The sequence below is a fragment of the Protopterus annectens genome, chromosome 2.part0 (genome assembly GCF_019279795.1).
Source record: "Protopterus annectens isolate FY-2018-M chromosome 2.part0, PAN1.0, whole genome shotgun sequence".
NCBI lineage: Eukaryota > Metazoa > Chordata > Ceratodontiformes > Protopteridae > Protopterus > Protopterus annectens.
In genome coordinates, this window is record NC_056728.1 from 503,845,542 (window position 1) to 503,862,920 (window position 17,379).

Consider the following 17,379-nt stretch of genomic DNA (forward strand, 5'->3'; position numbering starts at 1 on the left):
AGTATTGCAACACCTCTTTTTTTCAGTGTGCTCAGAACTAGCAGTATTGAAAATGATTCAGATTTTAATTTGGAAACATCACCCTCAATCAAATGAGTTTCTTGCAAAAGACTAATTGTGAATTATTTAACTGAAGATACTTGTTTAGAGAGCTTCTCTTATTGGGGTTATTCAAACCATTTATATTAAGGGAGATACAATGTAAAGCAGCCATGTTCTATGTGTACTGGGGTGTAACAAATACTGATTAAAACGTTTAATGAACTTTAATCAATTAGATAAAGTTAAAAATGTAGGGAATACAGTAATATATAGAAAGTGAGACATAAATAAAAAAAATTCAAGTTAAAATTATATGAATAATATTCTACTATACTTATTTTAGCGAACATCAAAAGAATATTAAAAAATAATTACAGAATCTTCTAACATTAAAACCTACTAAAACCCACCTGGAGTTATAAACTCCTAATTTGAGTGACATTAATCACCCAAATTAACAAACCAACCAACAGCATATTTCTACCAACTAGCAGCATATTTCTATCAGGTTCCACCTAAGTATGATTTATTCTGTAATTAAAAAAAAACATGGCTAGTAAATAATAATTTCTGCATTATGTAAAAGAAGAACTCAACATATATTCTTTGAAACTCTAGAGTTATAACTAATGTAAATACTGAATACCTACACTACTTTAAAAGTCACTGTAACCAACTCACTACAAAAAATGCCTCACTTGATAGACAAAGAAGTATATCATAGTTATTATCAAGCATGTAAAAAAGTAATTGTATAAAAATATGTAACTAGATTTACTTTTTGTTTCTAAAGTCAACTTTTTATAACCCATATTATAGTTAAGGGACTATATTAGATAAACGAACGCTTAAATGTTGAATCTCTAAAGGTCAACCTTTAGAGATCGAACAGTTAAGTGTTCGACTATCTTTAAAAATTAAAAAAAACAAAAAGCGAAAGCATGTAAGCAGGGGGGCAAGCCCCCCTGCACCCCCCACATCCCCCGCTACTTAAATATACCAACTCCAAGATCGCGCTACAGTGTAGAGAATGGGAAATTTCCCATTTCTGCTCTGCCATGCCCTGAAGTGCGATCTTGGAGTTGGTATATTTTAGTAGGTGTGGTGCAGGGGCTTGCCTAAAACCCTTTCAGTTTACCTTTTTTATTTCTTTCTTTTATTACATTTGAGAACAGACAGGAGTCCTCGTGGACTATGATGTTTGCAGATGACATTGTGATATGTGATGAGAGTAGGGAACAGGTTGAGGAGACCCTGGAGTGGTGGATATATGCTCTATTGAGGAGAGGAATAAAGGTCATCCAGACTAAGACAGAAACTATGTGTGTGAATGAAAGGGAGGATAGAGGAATAGTGAGGATGCAGGGAGTAGAGTTGGCGAAGGTGGATGAGTTTAAATACTTGGGATCAACAGTTCAGAGTAATGGCGAGTGTGGAAGAGAGGTAAAGAAGAGAGTACAGGCAGGGTGGAGTGGGTGGAGAAGCATGTCAGGAGTGATTTGTGACAGACAAGTGCCAGTAAGAGTGAAAGGGAAGGTCTACAAAAGGGTAGTGAGACCAGCTATGTTATATGGGTTGAAGACAGTGGCATTGACAAAAGGCAGGAGTCAGAGCTGGATGTGGTAGAGTTAAAGATGTTAAGATTTGCACTAGGTGTGACGAGGGTAGACAGGATTAGGAATAAGTATATTAGAGGGTCAGCCCAGGTTGGACAGTTTGGAGACAAAGCCAGAGAGGCAAGATTGCATTGGTTTGGACATGTGCTGAGGAGGGATGCTGGGTATATTGGGAAAAGGATGCTAAGGATGAAGCTGCCAGGTAACAGGAAAAGAGGAAGGCCTAAGATAAGGTTTATGGATGTTGTTAGAGAGGACATGCAGGTGGTTGGTGTGACAGAGCAAGATGCAGAGGACAGGAAGAAATGAAAACAGGTGATCTGCTGTGGCGACCCCTAACTGGGTAAAGCTGAAAGAAGAAGAAGAAATATTCAATCTCTAGAGGTCGACCTTTAGAGATTCAAACATTTAAGCATTCGTCAATGTAATATAGACCCATATTTAACCATTCATTAATGAAGAATAATGCAATTTTAAAATGGATATAATATGTATAGCTCAGCTAGAAATAATTGTAAAGTGAATGCATTATTTAAACTTATAGTCTAAAGTTTGGCCAATAAATAATACTTCACAAACTATCAACTGGAGCTATACCCACATTTAAAACTATAACAAGGAAACAACAAGACTCTTAGAATATATAACATAAGTTAATAAGATACAGATGACTATTGTAGCATTATACAATAACTTTTTAACATTGTGTATGCAAAATGTAACCAGCATAACTTATTAACTTTGAACATATTACAAATGTTGCAGCCCACTAAAGATCATCAATCCCACTAGTCATTAAAGCATGACATGACATAAAAATAAATCAGGAGAACATGAAACATATATAAGTAAAAATTGCTTTAAAGTAACTTGATATTAAACATTAGATGGAATGTAACATTGCTTCAAAAACATATCTCTGATAATGTGTAAGCATTTTTAAATAGTTCACTATATAGGTGTTAAAAAACTGCAAATTCCATGACTTAGTACATAGATAAAAAAATTATTATAAAGATGAACATTACTGTATTTGCTTTACTTAAAAAAATGGCTCGTCTCAACCCACCAAGTAAAATAGTAACTCAGCTTCTTCCGGAATGTATATAAAGTGAATCTATCAAGCATTGAGTCCTCATAAGAGGTTTTGTGAAGATTTTCCCTTATTTTAGAAGGTGCAATCAGTGTACATCTTATTTAGTCCAAATATGAGAAGGATACAGATACTGCCATCTAAAAGTGTCCGAGCTGGAGATGACATCATGCTGCTCAGTGGGACAGTTCAACGGTGAGTGAGACCATTTCACCGAACAGTAATTAATTCGAACAGCTTCAAGAATTTCAGCGGGAACCTGTAGACTGAGGAGAAAACATCTGAAGGCTTCTACTGTCTCTAGAGCCTCTTGAGACACTCCAGAGACACTCTGAAGCCTTTTTCTTGAAACTAAAGTATTGAGGGGAAAAAACAACAACTTTGGGAACTACTGTGCCTCTAGAACTATTACATACCCAAACCCACCAACAAACAGGGCTAAACCAATGCATTGCAGCATCATATAGTAACATCCAAAAAAAAAAAAAAAACACTAGCCCCAAACCAGTGACATCATAAAATAATAAAAGAATATGCTTCTTAGCACTACAGACAAGCAGTCACACTCAATCTCATTAACTAAGGTGGGGAATCAAGCAAGGACACGGCAACAAAAAAAAAAAAAAACACGCTTCTCAGCACTACAGATGAGCACTCGCACACAATTTCCTTAACTAAGGCAGGGAATCAAGCAAAGATACAGCAGTGAATGAACAAAGAAATCCTTAGTGTAACATCACACTATTCCACAGCCATTCAGAGAAACATAAGTAAAACTATAAACAAAGAAGCATAAAGACTATGGGGAAGAGAATTCAAGACCATTAGTATATGCACTAGTATAACGAAACAAAGGGAACATTTAGTATACAGTTAAATCATTATATGGCAACTTAGTATCAGTGAGGAAAAACAAAATTAAACTAGTGCATTCATTGCAATCAAAAGCATATGTAAAGTAGAAACAATAATCCGATTTTTTCTTTTTTAATAAAATAATATATTATAAAGTAAGTTTATAAAAGATATATACTATATGAATTTTTAGATATAACTAAGGCTGAAAGAACTAAATAGTGTTAATAATGTTATAGAATAATACATTTTCATTAACCTTGACTACTGGGTCATGAGAAAAATCATTTGCATGAGAAAAAAAAATGAATATAAATTTCTTGCTGAAGGAAGTTATTTTTTAAGCTTCTTCTTATACTCTACTGTTTTCCAAGTGCCATTTTCAGCTAATCTTTTAAGACTTGAACTAGCCCAGTCAATTTTGTCTATTTTATCCAGAATCTTGTTAGATTTTATATATTTGATAGCTGCATCCAGTTCCTCAAACGTCTTCAGGACATCTTGAAGGAAGATTTTCAACCTTGCAGGGAAAAGCAGGTTAGACTTTGTGCTTCTTTAAGTTCTTTAAGTAAAGGTAAAGGTAAAAATTGCTTCCTTTTAGTTATAACAGAAGTAGAATAGTCATTATCAAAATTAATATTATCTCTGTATTTAATTGGTGACTTAGACCAAGCAGTTTTCAGGACTATTTCTTTATCATGAGTTGATAGAAATTTAACTATGACTGATTTTGTGGAATTAATTTTGGTATTTTTGGATGTAGATAATGATCTGTGGGTTCTTTCTATACCAAAAAAGTGCCTCAGCTGTAGAATTTCAGGAATCCATGAAGTTAAAAATTCCTCCATATTATTTTCTAGATTGTCTGGTAGCCCAAGGATTCTGATGTTATTTCTTTGAGATCTATTTTCCAGATCATCTATTTTTGTTTGGAGCAGGGTATTTTTTCATATGTAAACAATCATAGAAGATATGGGGCAAATCAGCGTTCTGTACTTTCATACATCCCCAACAAAGCATATTTTCTTTATACATTTTATTTATATTATGTGGAGTAATAAAATAGATATTCAAAAATCTCTAGGTAAATATTCTCCATTTAAGTGATGAAGTAGTTTTAGCTGCTGAGTGAAGCAAATTCAATTTATGACCCTCTGAAGAATTGCATTTATTAATGTCAGAAAAATATTTCCAATAATTATCAGGGAATATATCTAAATCTGTTTTAATAGATTTATATATATTTGACAGGCTATTTTTAATTAAGCTATTTTGTTGCATAAAAGCGATCAAGTACTATATAAGTTTGGGAATTAAATTTTTAACTGAAGAAGGTATTAATTCAAATTTATTTTTGAAATAATTTCTAGCTTCTTGTAGTACAAGCCATAAAGACGAATCCAGATCATTTTCTTCCAACAAGGTATTAATTCATTGCAATTCATTAACATTTGATGCCAATAAATCAACTGTTTCTGTTCAAGTATTGACATTTTATGAAAATTAGTAGAGAAGATAACCCCTTGTGTATATGCAATGGGGAAAATAAGGAATAACTAAATTTCATATGATTGAAACCTAAGAATAAAGTTTTTAAAATATTTTAAAATAATGTTAATATAGTTTGAAATAAAATTTTGTGTGGGACTAAGAGAAAATATTCCTTCAAAATCCGTGTGAAAGTGTTATTCACTAGATTTAGCTTAAAGATATTATTGTTATTATTTAAATTTTGTGACAAAGAAAGAATAAAATCTTTCCATTTTGCTGAGTAATTACTATCTATAAGGTATAGAATAGTTTTATTAACTGAGGAAATTGAATACAGTTCCAAATTTGGCAATGCAATATCACAATTCTTCCAGCTGTATACATGATATGTTAAAGAGATCCTGGGTTTAATTGGGAACTAAAGAAATTTTTAATCATAGTGTTAATTTTTTTAATTATTGTATAAGGTGGAGGAATAGAAATAGATTGTACTATGTATAAGATTTTTGGCAGTAGTATCATTTTTATAATTGATAATTTCTCTTCTGTTGAGAATTTTATTTTAGACCATTTCTGTATAACTTTATCTATTTGTATTAAACTATTATTGAAGTTTAACTTTTGAATTTATTTTATATTTTTAGCAATAATTATACCTAAATACTTTATTTGCTGGGATTGCAGTATATATTTTCCAATTTCATTTTGAATATTATATTTATTTGGGCCAGTTAACAATATTTGTGTTTTATTGTGGTTAAATTTTAAACCTGAGTTTTTTTGGAAATAATCTATATCATTAAATAATTCTTGAATTGTTGGATTTTTACTCCCCCCCCCCCCAGAGTAATCAAAATGTCATCTGCAAAAATTTGAATCATTGAAGAATTATTAAAACTCATTTCAAAATCTTTAATACTTTTATTTTCTCTAATCAAATTTGCCTAAGGCTCCATAACTAAAGTAAATAATAGAGGAGATAAAGGACAGTCTTTTTAGTGCCTTTAATAATAGGTATGGACTGAGATTTATTAGAACCAATTTTAACATAAACCAGAGAGCCTGAATATAACTGGGTGATAAGTTTTATAAAATTATTTGAAAACCTAAGTTCCTGTAGAAGAATGAAAAGATAATCCCAATCGACTGTAAAAAGCACAATTTATATCTAAACTAACTATAGTTAGGTTATTTTTTAGTTATTTAGTTGACTCAATTAAGGTTATTATTCTTTTAATGTTGTCATAAGTTGTTCTATTTATTATGAAACCTGATTGGTCTTCATCCACTAGGTTGGGAAGAAAATTTTTAAGTCTCTTTGCATATATGGACATGAACATTTTATAATCCATATTTAATAATGATACAGGTCTATATGAACTACATTTTGCAAGGTCTTTACCGGGTTTTAAAATGGGAGAAATAAATGTATATTTCCATGAGGGATGGATAATATTATTAATTTGCATGGTATTAAAAAAACTGAATGTAATAATGTAATAGCTTTATTCAGTAAAATTTTGTAGCTTTCTGGAAAAATACCATCGTTACCAGGTGCTTTAATTTGTTTGAGTGTATTAATTTGTTCTTGGATGTCTTTTAATGTAATTTGTCTATTCAAAAATAATGCTTGTTCTTCTGTTAATCTTCTTTTAGAATGTTTATTAAAAAAAGCTTGAATATGTATCTTTGGGTTTATTGGAGCAGAAGATTGATTAAGTTTAAGAAAATAGTCTCTAAATTCAATTAATATGTTACGATATCAGATAACTTTTTTTTCCCTTTGAGGTGAATATATTTCCTTAATGTGATTAAATGTGTTTAATCTTTTAACTTTGTTAGCTAAAATATTCAAAGATCTGGGATTAATTGAGAAGTTAATAAACCTATATTTTTCTAGACTAATCATAGTTTTATGATTTAAAATCTCAATATATTTCTTATGTAAAGATTTTAATTCAACTAGTTTGGATTTTTCATGTTGTTTTTTAAAAACTCAAGGTTCAAACTGTCAAGTTTAGCTTGCATCTCTTTTAAATCTTTATCCCACAAAAATCTTTTTTTTTTTGCACCAATCTGTTATTCTAACATATAGATATGCCTTCATTGCATCTCAGATGAAAATTTCAGGTGTATTAGTGTTGGAGTTAAGTTCTAAGAAACTATGTACTTCTTCTAGTATGAAGGTGTTAAAATCTTTTAACATAGTGATATATGCTGGTATCCATTTTATCTGGACATTAGTACATGCATAAGTATATGTATCAAAGGTTATTAAATTGTGATCTGAAAAGAGACGTGTAATAACTTTTACATTACTTAAAGAATCTGCTAAACTGTTATAAATAAAAACTCGATCTATTCTAGAGAACGTATTGTGTCTGTGTGAAAAAAATGTATAGAATAAATATTTAGCGTCTGCATAACTATTGATATCCTTCAATAAAAAGGAATTTGAAAATTATTTTAGTAGTCTGTCTGAGCTCGAAATTCTTCTCTTACCATTAGAAGTAGAGTCTGAGCTATCAAAAATGCAGTTAAAATAGCCAGCTCATACGACATTGCCCTTAGAAAATTGTATGATATGATCTATATGTTGTTGTGCTGATCTCTGCCCAAGGAAAGGAATTCAGTACATGTTAATAAGAGTAAAAATTAAGTTATTAAACTCTATGATAATAGAGACTGCCATACTCTTATCATCTTTGTATGAGTCTATTATTTTAGGTAGTGGCAATTTATTATTCCAAAGTATTGCAACACCTCTTTTTTTTTCAGTGTGCTCAGAACTAGCGAGTATTGAAAATGATTCAGATTTTAATTTGGAAACATCACCCTCAATCAAATGAGTTTCTTGCAAAAAGACTAATTGTGAATTATTTAACTGAAGATACTTGTTTAGAGAGCTTCTCTTATTGGGGTTATTCAAACCATTTATATTAAGGGAGATACAATGTAAAGCAGCCATGTTCTATGTGTACTGGGGTGTAACAAATACTGATTAAAACGTTTAATGAACTTTAATCAATTAGATAAAGTTAAAAATGTAGGGAATACAGTAATATATAGAAAGTGAGACATAAATAAAAAATTCAAGTTAAAATTATATGAATAATATTCTACTATACTTATTTTAGCGAACATCAAAAAGAATATTAAAAAATAATTACAGAATCTTCTAACATTAAAACCTACTAAAACCCACCTGGAGTTATAAACTCCTAATTTGAGTGACATTAATCACCCAAATTAACAAACCAACCAACAGCATATTTCTACCAACTAGCAGCATATTTCTATCAGGTTCCACCTAAGTATGATTTATTCTGTAATTAAAAAAACATGGCTAGTAAATAATAATTTCTGCATTATGTAAAAGAAGAACTCAACATATATTCTTTGAAACTCTAGAGTTATAACTAATGTAAATACTGAATACCTACACTACTTTAAAAGTCACTGTAACCAACTCACTACAAAAAATGCCTCACTTGATAGACAAAGAAGTATATCATAGTTATTATCAAGCATGTAAAAAAGTAATTGTATAAAAATATGTAACTAGATTTACTTTTTGTTTCTAAAGTCAACTTTTTATAACCCATATTATAGTTAAGGGACTATATTAGATAAACGAACGCTTAAATGTTCGAATCTCTAAAGGTCAACCTTTAGAGATCGAACAGTTAAGTGTTCGACTATCTTTAAAAATTAAAAAAAAAAACAAAAAAAACGAAAGCATGTAAGCAGGGGGGCAAGCCCCCCTGCACCCCCCACATCCCCCGCTACTTAAATATACCAACTCCAAGATCGCGCTACAGTGTAGAGAATGGGAAATTTCCCATTTCTGCTCTGCCATGCCCTGAAGTGCGATCTTGGAGTTGGTATATTTTAGTAGGGGGTGTGCAGGGGCTTGCCCCCCCCTGCTAAAACCCTTTCAGTTTACCTTTTTTATTTCTTTCTTTTATTACATTTGAGAACAGACAGGAGTCCTCGTGGACTATGATGTTTGCAGATGACATTGTGATATGTGATGAGAGTAGGGAACAGGTTGAGGAGACCCTGGAGTGGTGGATATATGCTCTATTGAGGAGAGGAATAAAGGTCATCCAGACTAAGACAGAAACTATGTGTGTGAATGAAAGGGAGGATAGAGGAATAGTGAGGATGCAGGGAGTAGAGTTGGCGAAGGTGGATGAGTTTAAATACTTGGGATCAACAGTTCAGAGTAATGGCGAGTGTGGAAGAGAGGTAAAGAAGAGAGTACAGGCAGGGTGGAGTGGGTGGAGAAGCATGTCAGGAGTGATTTGTGACAGACAAGTGCCAGTAAGAGTGAAAGGGAAGGTCTACAAAAGGGTAGTGAGACCAGCTATGTTATATGGGTTGAAGACAGTGGCATTGACAAAAGGCAGGAGTCAGAGCTGGATGTGGTAGAGTTAAAGATGTTAAGATTTGCACTAGGTGTGACGAGGGTAGACAGGATTAGGAATAAGTATATTAGAGGGTCAGCCCAGGTTGGACAGTTTGGAGACAAAGCCAGAGAGGCAAGATTGCATTGGTTTGGACATGTGCTGAGGAGGGATGCTGGGTATATTGGGAAAAGGATGCTAAGGATGAAGCTGCCAGGTAACAGGAAAAGAGGAAGGCCTAAGATAAGGTTTATGGATGTTGTTAGAGAGGACATGCAGGTGGTTGGTGTGACAGAGCAAGATGCAGAGGACAGGAAGAAATGAAAACAGGTGATCTGCTGTGGCGACCCCTAACTGGGTAAAGCTGAAAGAAGAAGAAGAAATATTCAATCTCTAGAGGTCGACCTTTAGAGATTCAAACATTTAAGCATTCGTCAATGTAATATAGACCCATATTTAACCATTCATTAATGAAGAATAATGCAATTTTAAAATGGATATAATATGTATAGCTCAGCTAGAAATAATTGTAAAGTGAATGCATTATTTAAACTTATAGTCTAAAGTTTGGCCAATAAATAATACTTCACAAACTATCAACTGGAGCTATACCCACATTTAAAACTATAACAAGGAAACAACAAGACTCTTAGAATATATAACATAAGTTAATAAGATACAGATGACTATTGTAGCATTATACAATAACTTTTAACATTGTGTATGCAAAATGTAACCAGCATAACTTATTAACTTTGAACATATTACAAATGTTGCAGCCCACTAAAGATCATCAATCCCACTAGTCATTAAAGCATGACATGACATAAAAATAAATCAGGAGAACATGAAACATATATAAGTAAAAATTGCTTTAAAGTAACTTGATATTAAACATTAGATGGAATGTAACATTGCTTCAAAAACATATCTCTGATAATGTGTAAGCATTTTTAAATAGTTCACTATATAGGTGTTAAAAAACTGCAAATTCCATGACTTAGTACATAGATAAAAAAATTATTATAAAGATGAACATTACTGTATTTGCTTTACTTAAAAAAATGGCTCGTCTCAACCCACCAAGTAAAATAGTAACTCAGCTTCTTCCGGAATGTATATAAAGTGAATCTATCAAGCATTGAGTCCTCATAAGAGGTTTTGTGAAGATTTTCCCTTATTTTAGAAGGTGCAATCAGTGTACATCTTATTTAGTCCAAATATGAGAAGGATACAGATACTGCCATCTAAAAGTGTCCGAGCTGGAGATGACATCATGCTGCTCAGTGGGACAGTTCAACGGTGAGTGAGACCATTTCACCGAACAGTAATTAATTCGAACAGCTTCAAGAATTTCAGCGGGAACCTGTAGACTGAGGAGAAAACATCTGAAGGCTTCTACTGTCTCTAGAGCCTCTTGAGACACTCCAGAGACACTCTGAAGCCTTTTTCTTGAAACTAAAGTATTGAGGGGAAAAAACAACTTTGGGAACTACTGTGCCTCTAGAACTATTACATACCCAAACCCACCAACAAACAGGGCTAAACCAATGCATTGCAGCATCATATAGTAACATCCAAAAAAAAAAAACACTAGCCCCAAACCAGTGACATCATAAAATAATAAAAGAATATGCTTCTTAGCACTACAGACAAGCAGTCACACTCAATCTCATTAACTAAGGTGGGGAATCAAGCAAGGACACGGCAACAAAAAAAAACACGCTTCTCAGCACTACAGATGAGCACTCGCACACAATTTCCTTAACTAAGGCAGGGAATCAAGCAAAGATACAGCAGTGAATGAACAAAGAAATCCTTAGTGTAACATCACACTATTCCACAGCCATTCAGAGAAACATAAGTAAAACTATAAACAAAGAAGCATAAAGACTATGGGGAAGAGAATTCAAGACCATTAGTATATGCACTAGTATAACGAAACAAAGGGAACATTTAGTATACAGTTAAATCATTATATGGCAACTTAGTATCAGTGAGGAAAAACAAAATTAAACTAGTGCATTCATTGCAATCAAAAGCATATGTAAAGTAGAAACAATAATCCGATTTTTTCTTTTTTAATAAAATAATATATTATAAAGTAAGTTTATAAAAGATATATACTATATGAATTTTTAGATATAACTAAGGCTGAAAGAACTAAATAGTGTTAATAATGTTATAGAATAATACATTTTCATTAACCTTGACTACTGGGTCATGAGAAAAATCATTTGCATGAGAAAAAAAATGAATATAAATTTCTTGCTGAAGGAAGTTATTTTTTAAGCTTCTTCTTATACTCTACTGTTTTCCAAGTGCCATTTTCAGCTAATCTTTTAAGACTTGAACTAGCCCAGTCAATTTTGTCTATTTTATCCAGAATCTTGTTAGATTTTATATATTTGATAGCTGCATCCAGTTCCTCAAACGTCTTCAGGACATCTTGAAGGAAGATTTTCAACCTTGCAGGGAAAAGCAGGTTAGACTTTGTGCTTCTTTAAGTTCTTTAAGTAAAGGTAAAGGTAAAAATTGCTTCCTTTTAGTTATAACAGAAGTAGAATAGTCATTATCAAAATTAATATTATCTCTGTATTTAATTGGTGACTTAGACCAAGCAGTTTTCAGGACTATTTCTTTATCATGAGTTGATAGAAATTTAACTATGACTGATTTTGTGGAATTAATTTTGGTATTTTTGGATGTAGATAATGATCTGTGGGTTCTTTCTATACCAAAAAAGTGCCTCAGCTATAGAATTTCAGGAATCCATGAAGTTAAAAATGCCTCCATATTATTTTCTAGATTGTCTGGTAGCCCAAGGATTCTGATGTTATTTCTTTGAGATCTATTTTCCAGATCATCTATTTTTGTTTGGAGCAGGGTATTTTGCTTTAGAAGAAATTCTAATTTATGCTCATTTTGTTGTATTCTACCATCCATGTCATTTAGAGATGTTTCAATACCAATAATTTGCTTCTTCTGCTGTTTTAGGTTTTGATGTAAAGTCTCCATTTGTTGAGAAGTATTTTCTTTAAAAGCATCCATCTTCATATCCATTTTGTCATTTTTGTTGATAATTCCTGCATGGTGGTTAAACGAGTTTGAAACCCTTTTTTTATTGCTGAGTCCTGATGAGAGAATTTAGTGAAGCTCATGTTGGTATCAAATCCCAGAAATGTGTCTCTTAATTTTTGACAGGAAAAAATATAAAAACTTAAAAAATATTATATCAACTAACTAGACTATTGAAAAAACCAAATATGCAAAAAAAATATTTTTTAGTTAGTTAAAATAAAAAATTCCTGTCATAAAAGGTATGATAAGGCAGAGCTGAAAGAAAGTGCTGCTACTCAAGGCTCATCCTTGGCCATGCCCAAACCTGTAATTCTTGTGGGGAGAACATCTGTTAACAATACATAGCCATTTCTATAAGTATTTAGTAATGCTTGTCCCTGGATTTAAACCCTAGTCTGTGTGTGACAAAATGTACATCATGCCTAGCATTTATCAAACTGAGCTACTGAGTCACTGCTGAATATTGATTGACTGATATATACCTAGAGTTCACCTGGTAACAAACTGTGACCTGGTAAGAGAGGTAGAGTGTTATACAAAATGGCAGTGACACTTGAACACACATGAATGAGATTCATGCATGACAGAGATAGTAAGCACACTGTACATTAATACATGGAATGCAGGTGTAGACAATTAACCCCTAGTGGGTGGAAATATGTGTGATGTGTACAGACCATATCAGAGGCCTGAGTTGCCTACCTGACCCTTATAAAGTTGCAGATGGTATATTTGCAGTCTACAGCTATTACAGTTTCATACTTGCCTGCAGCAGCATAACTAAGTTCAGGAATGCATATAGCTGAAATGCAATAGTTAACATAAGACAATCTGAGATACCCACTATTATACCTTAGCCGTTCCTATTCTAGGTTCAGATCTTAGTGCAGAACAAATATAATGCATTATATCTTGTACAGCTCCACATCTACACTTTGTCAAAACAGCCTTTATCAGCTAACCTTCAGTCACTTTGTGGTATTATTCCTGTGTTTACTTCACAGCACTTATAATACTCGATTTCTTGACCAACAGCTCAAAATACACACATTTTGCACAACACAGCTTTATTAGGGGTGACATTATACAGTGATTGGTACACATCAACAGTCTTTATTGATGAACACTTCAGATAATGCAGCTGTTGTAAGAAAGATATAATTCCACAATTAATGCAGTTGTAACTTTATTTCCTTAACATTATGAATGCAATTGAACTTTATTTCCTTAACATTATTAATACAGTAGTAACTTTATTTCCTTAACATCAGCAGGTTTCATGCTTTCATCTTTATTGAACTGTACCTGGCATTACTCATTTATATCAGTCCAGGTCTATGACCACATTCATTCCAGTGCACTCAAAACAGAATATACCTACTGTCAGTTACTACTGTACTCTTTCTTGTTTCTATGACTATAGATTGCAAGATACATCTGTACTCACCACACTCATGGCACAACCTGGCCAGGCACCCTGCATGAGCCTCCAGGTTGCAAGCTCTCTCTTCTGCAGCTGTGGGGAGAGAAACACACCGTTATACATACCTGTCTATCACACATGCAGATTAGTTATTGGTAAAACAATGCTAACAATACTTACAAATGTGTGGGGCATTGTCATCCTGGGCATCTTGGATCCAAATGGCTAAGAGATCCCCCTTCCTATGCTTCAGGTCGGGTCTAGTTTAATTAAATGAAAGCAGAATCCGTCAAATACGAATCCATCGACACAAACAGAGAAATGCAATAACGTCGAACACACAAAAACGCGAAATTTAAACATCTAAACCGCAATAGTCGAGCAACCCCACCGCCCATAACTTACTACCTACGCAAACATAGCAACAAAAAACACATACATACACTAACCAAAACCCTACTCCTAACCCTAAATTAAAGCACCAAAACCCCACTTGTAACCCTACACTAAACCCCACATACACAACTATCTATGCACTACCCTTAACCCCTCCCTAACCCTAAGGTCTGTAACTACCGCACACTTACCTTACAGAACTATACCCACACAAAGTAAATATTCCACACACATACACTTAAAACCCTACACTAAACCTTACATACATTACCTATCTATGCACTTACCTTAACCTGCACCCTAACCCTAAGGTCCGTAACTATCGCACACTTACCTTACGGAGCTATACCGCAGATGGGCCAACTATGACAATTCGACATTCCTAATTTCACTATTTAGTGCGTTCGATGTTTCCGCGTTTCGCTGTTTATGTGTCGGCGGATTCGTATTTGACGAATTCCGCTTTCGTTTAATTAAAGTAGACCCCTTCAGGTCAGGTCATCAAAATGGTGATGCACCTGCTCATCTGTGCAGAGGATAGCAGTTGCACTGGTGAGGTCATGTGCCAGTCTGTCCCAGATCTCTGATTTGTATTCTGACCCCTGGTACTGGCCCTGCAACAGCCGGATGTCATGGTCTTTTACAAGGAGTCCAACCATTACCCTGGACTCCAGAATGCCCCATCGCTGTGTCTGGAAGCACTCACCTTCTCCAACTCTTGCCATAGTTCCTGCACAGGTCAAAATCCAATAGGTGCTGGCTATATTCCCACCTGTTCAACTTATATAAGTCTTTTTTCCCATGCTTTGTGGCCATTGGACCATATTTAAAAATGTGGCGCTTCATTTAGCACCACACAAACCCACTGAACTCAGCTGAGCAAAGTTTAAACTGACAATACTTAGCAATGCTTAGTGATGCCCAAATAAGCTTAGCTGGACTGAGCAATGCTTAAATGGGCATTGCTTAGCAGTGCTTTGCACCATTTAGGAATGTGCAAACCAGATAGGCACTGCTAAAACATTTCCAGTTTAAGCAGTGCTTGGCTATGCTTAGCTGTGCTTATTTTATAACTGTGTACTTGTAAAATTAATATTTAATAAAATGTCTGTGCTTACATACAGTATTCCATCAAGGGTATAAACATACTCTTACGTGTATTTGCAACATACATGCTTAATAGCCTGTCTGTGTATTCATACAAAATTCAATCATGGCTTGATAGTACATCTCAGAAATGTGGATGTGCAAAATAATATTAATAACCTGTCTGTATAATCACACAATATTTCATCAGGACTTAAAATAATTGTCAGAATGTGTATTTACAAAATAACCTGCCTGTGCATTCAAACCCTGCTCCTACTGCACATGAGGCTGTCACTCTAACCATTTGACTACATAGCCGTGTAAATACTTTTATACTTTTACATATATCTCTCTACTATGTTTAAGCACTGCTAAGCATTTGGTGTGTCACGCAGAAAAATAGCCAGAGAATTGTTATGGCTAGGCTTGTATAGGCCCTAGGGCCAATAGCCTAGTACCAACCTATGAACCTATGAGCTATGCTTAGACTTGACCTTTGCATTCATAATTAAATGTATCCTATTTCTATTTTTAGATGTATGGCATGTGTCTATAGCTAAGCACCATGCCACTCTGTGCAAACACAAAAAAAAGTAACTTTTTTATTACACTGCCATACACTGAATATCTGGCACTTTCACAGTGCAGGGAGTGTGTTACTCACATGTGGACACTGTAACACACCCCCTACACTGATTCTGTAACCATGTTACATGGGTCTCCTTCAGTAGCGTGCCTTCATTAATATGCAAGGCACATACCTCTCAACCTCTTAGAGCAAAATATCTGGACAAAGCCTAAAATGAAGGAGGAAAAATAGGAACAGATTTTAAATATTGGTCTTACAAACTTAGAAAGTTGATAGAATAACAGGTTTTGCATTAGCATGAATTTTCTGAAGGATGTGGAGTCTTAAACTCAAATGTTTGTCATTATTTAATGACTTAAATCCTCAGCTATTTGCCAGAAAGGAACAGATTTTAGGAGGAACACACCAAAAATGTGAGGCAAAAATCTGTACAGTTGATAGGTATGGCAAGGCATGTTGCTGAAGGGGAGCCACAGACATGGCCACAGTACCTTCCATGTAGGCCTTCCACTATTCCTAAATGGATTTTATTAAATCCCCAGGTATGTGTATAAAAGCGTATACCCCCCACCCAAAAACAATTTAGGGCCAATACTGTCTAGCACTGGTATGCATCCAGTTTCTTTTCAAGTAAACCAGTCATATGCTGGCTATAGAGATGGTAATATACTCCACCCTTAAAGATGGACCTACACACTCCCACAATGTAAATGTCAACCCTAAAATGGATAACTGTGTAATTGATATACAGGACCCTTTAGAGTTTCCTCCCCTCCATCGTTCAGACAGGACATGACAGAGGGAACAACAGAGGTACATCTCACAAACTTACTCCCAGTCCAATTACCAGTTTCAATACCCACACCAAAGGTGAGGCAGGGGAGGATGAAGGTATTGAATATTCAATCACATATAGATGGAAATGGCATTTTCAAACAGGACTGGTCTTAGAACATGATCATTTTAAGATATACAATTATTGACTTAGACCAGTCGTATTTTTCTATATTTAAAAAGGGTAAACTTTTGTACCTTTGAGATATTTCAGTGTTAGTAGTACTTTGTTTGACATCAAATAATTTTTAAGGAAATTGAATTTAGAAATTTTATTAAAAAGAAGTGGAGGGTCTAAATAAAATATTTTAAGAAGAAAGAGCATTTTCAATCCACCCCTACACCCAACGATACAGAATAAAATTTGGCTAAATATAAATACAAAAAACAATTTTATAATTTGACAAAATCGAGGAAAAAACCCTTGACCACCTACCATCTAAAAATGAAATCAGTATAAT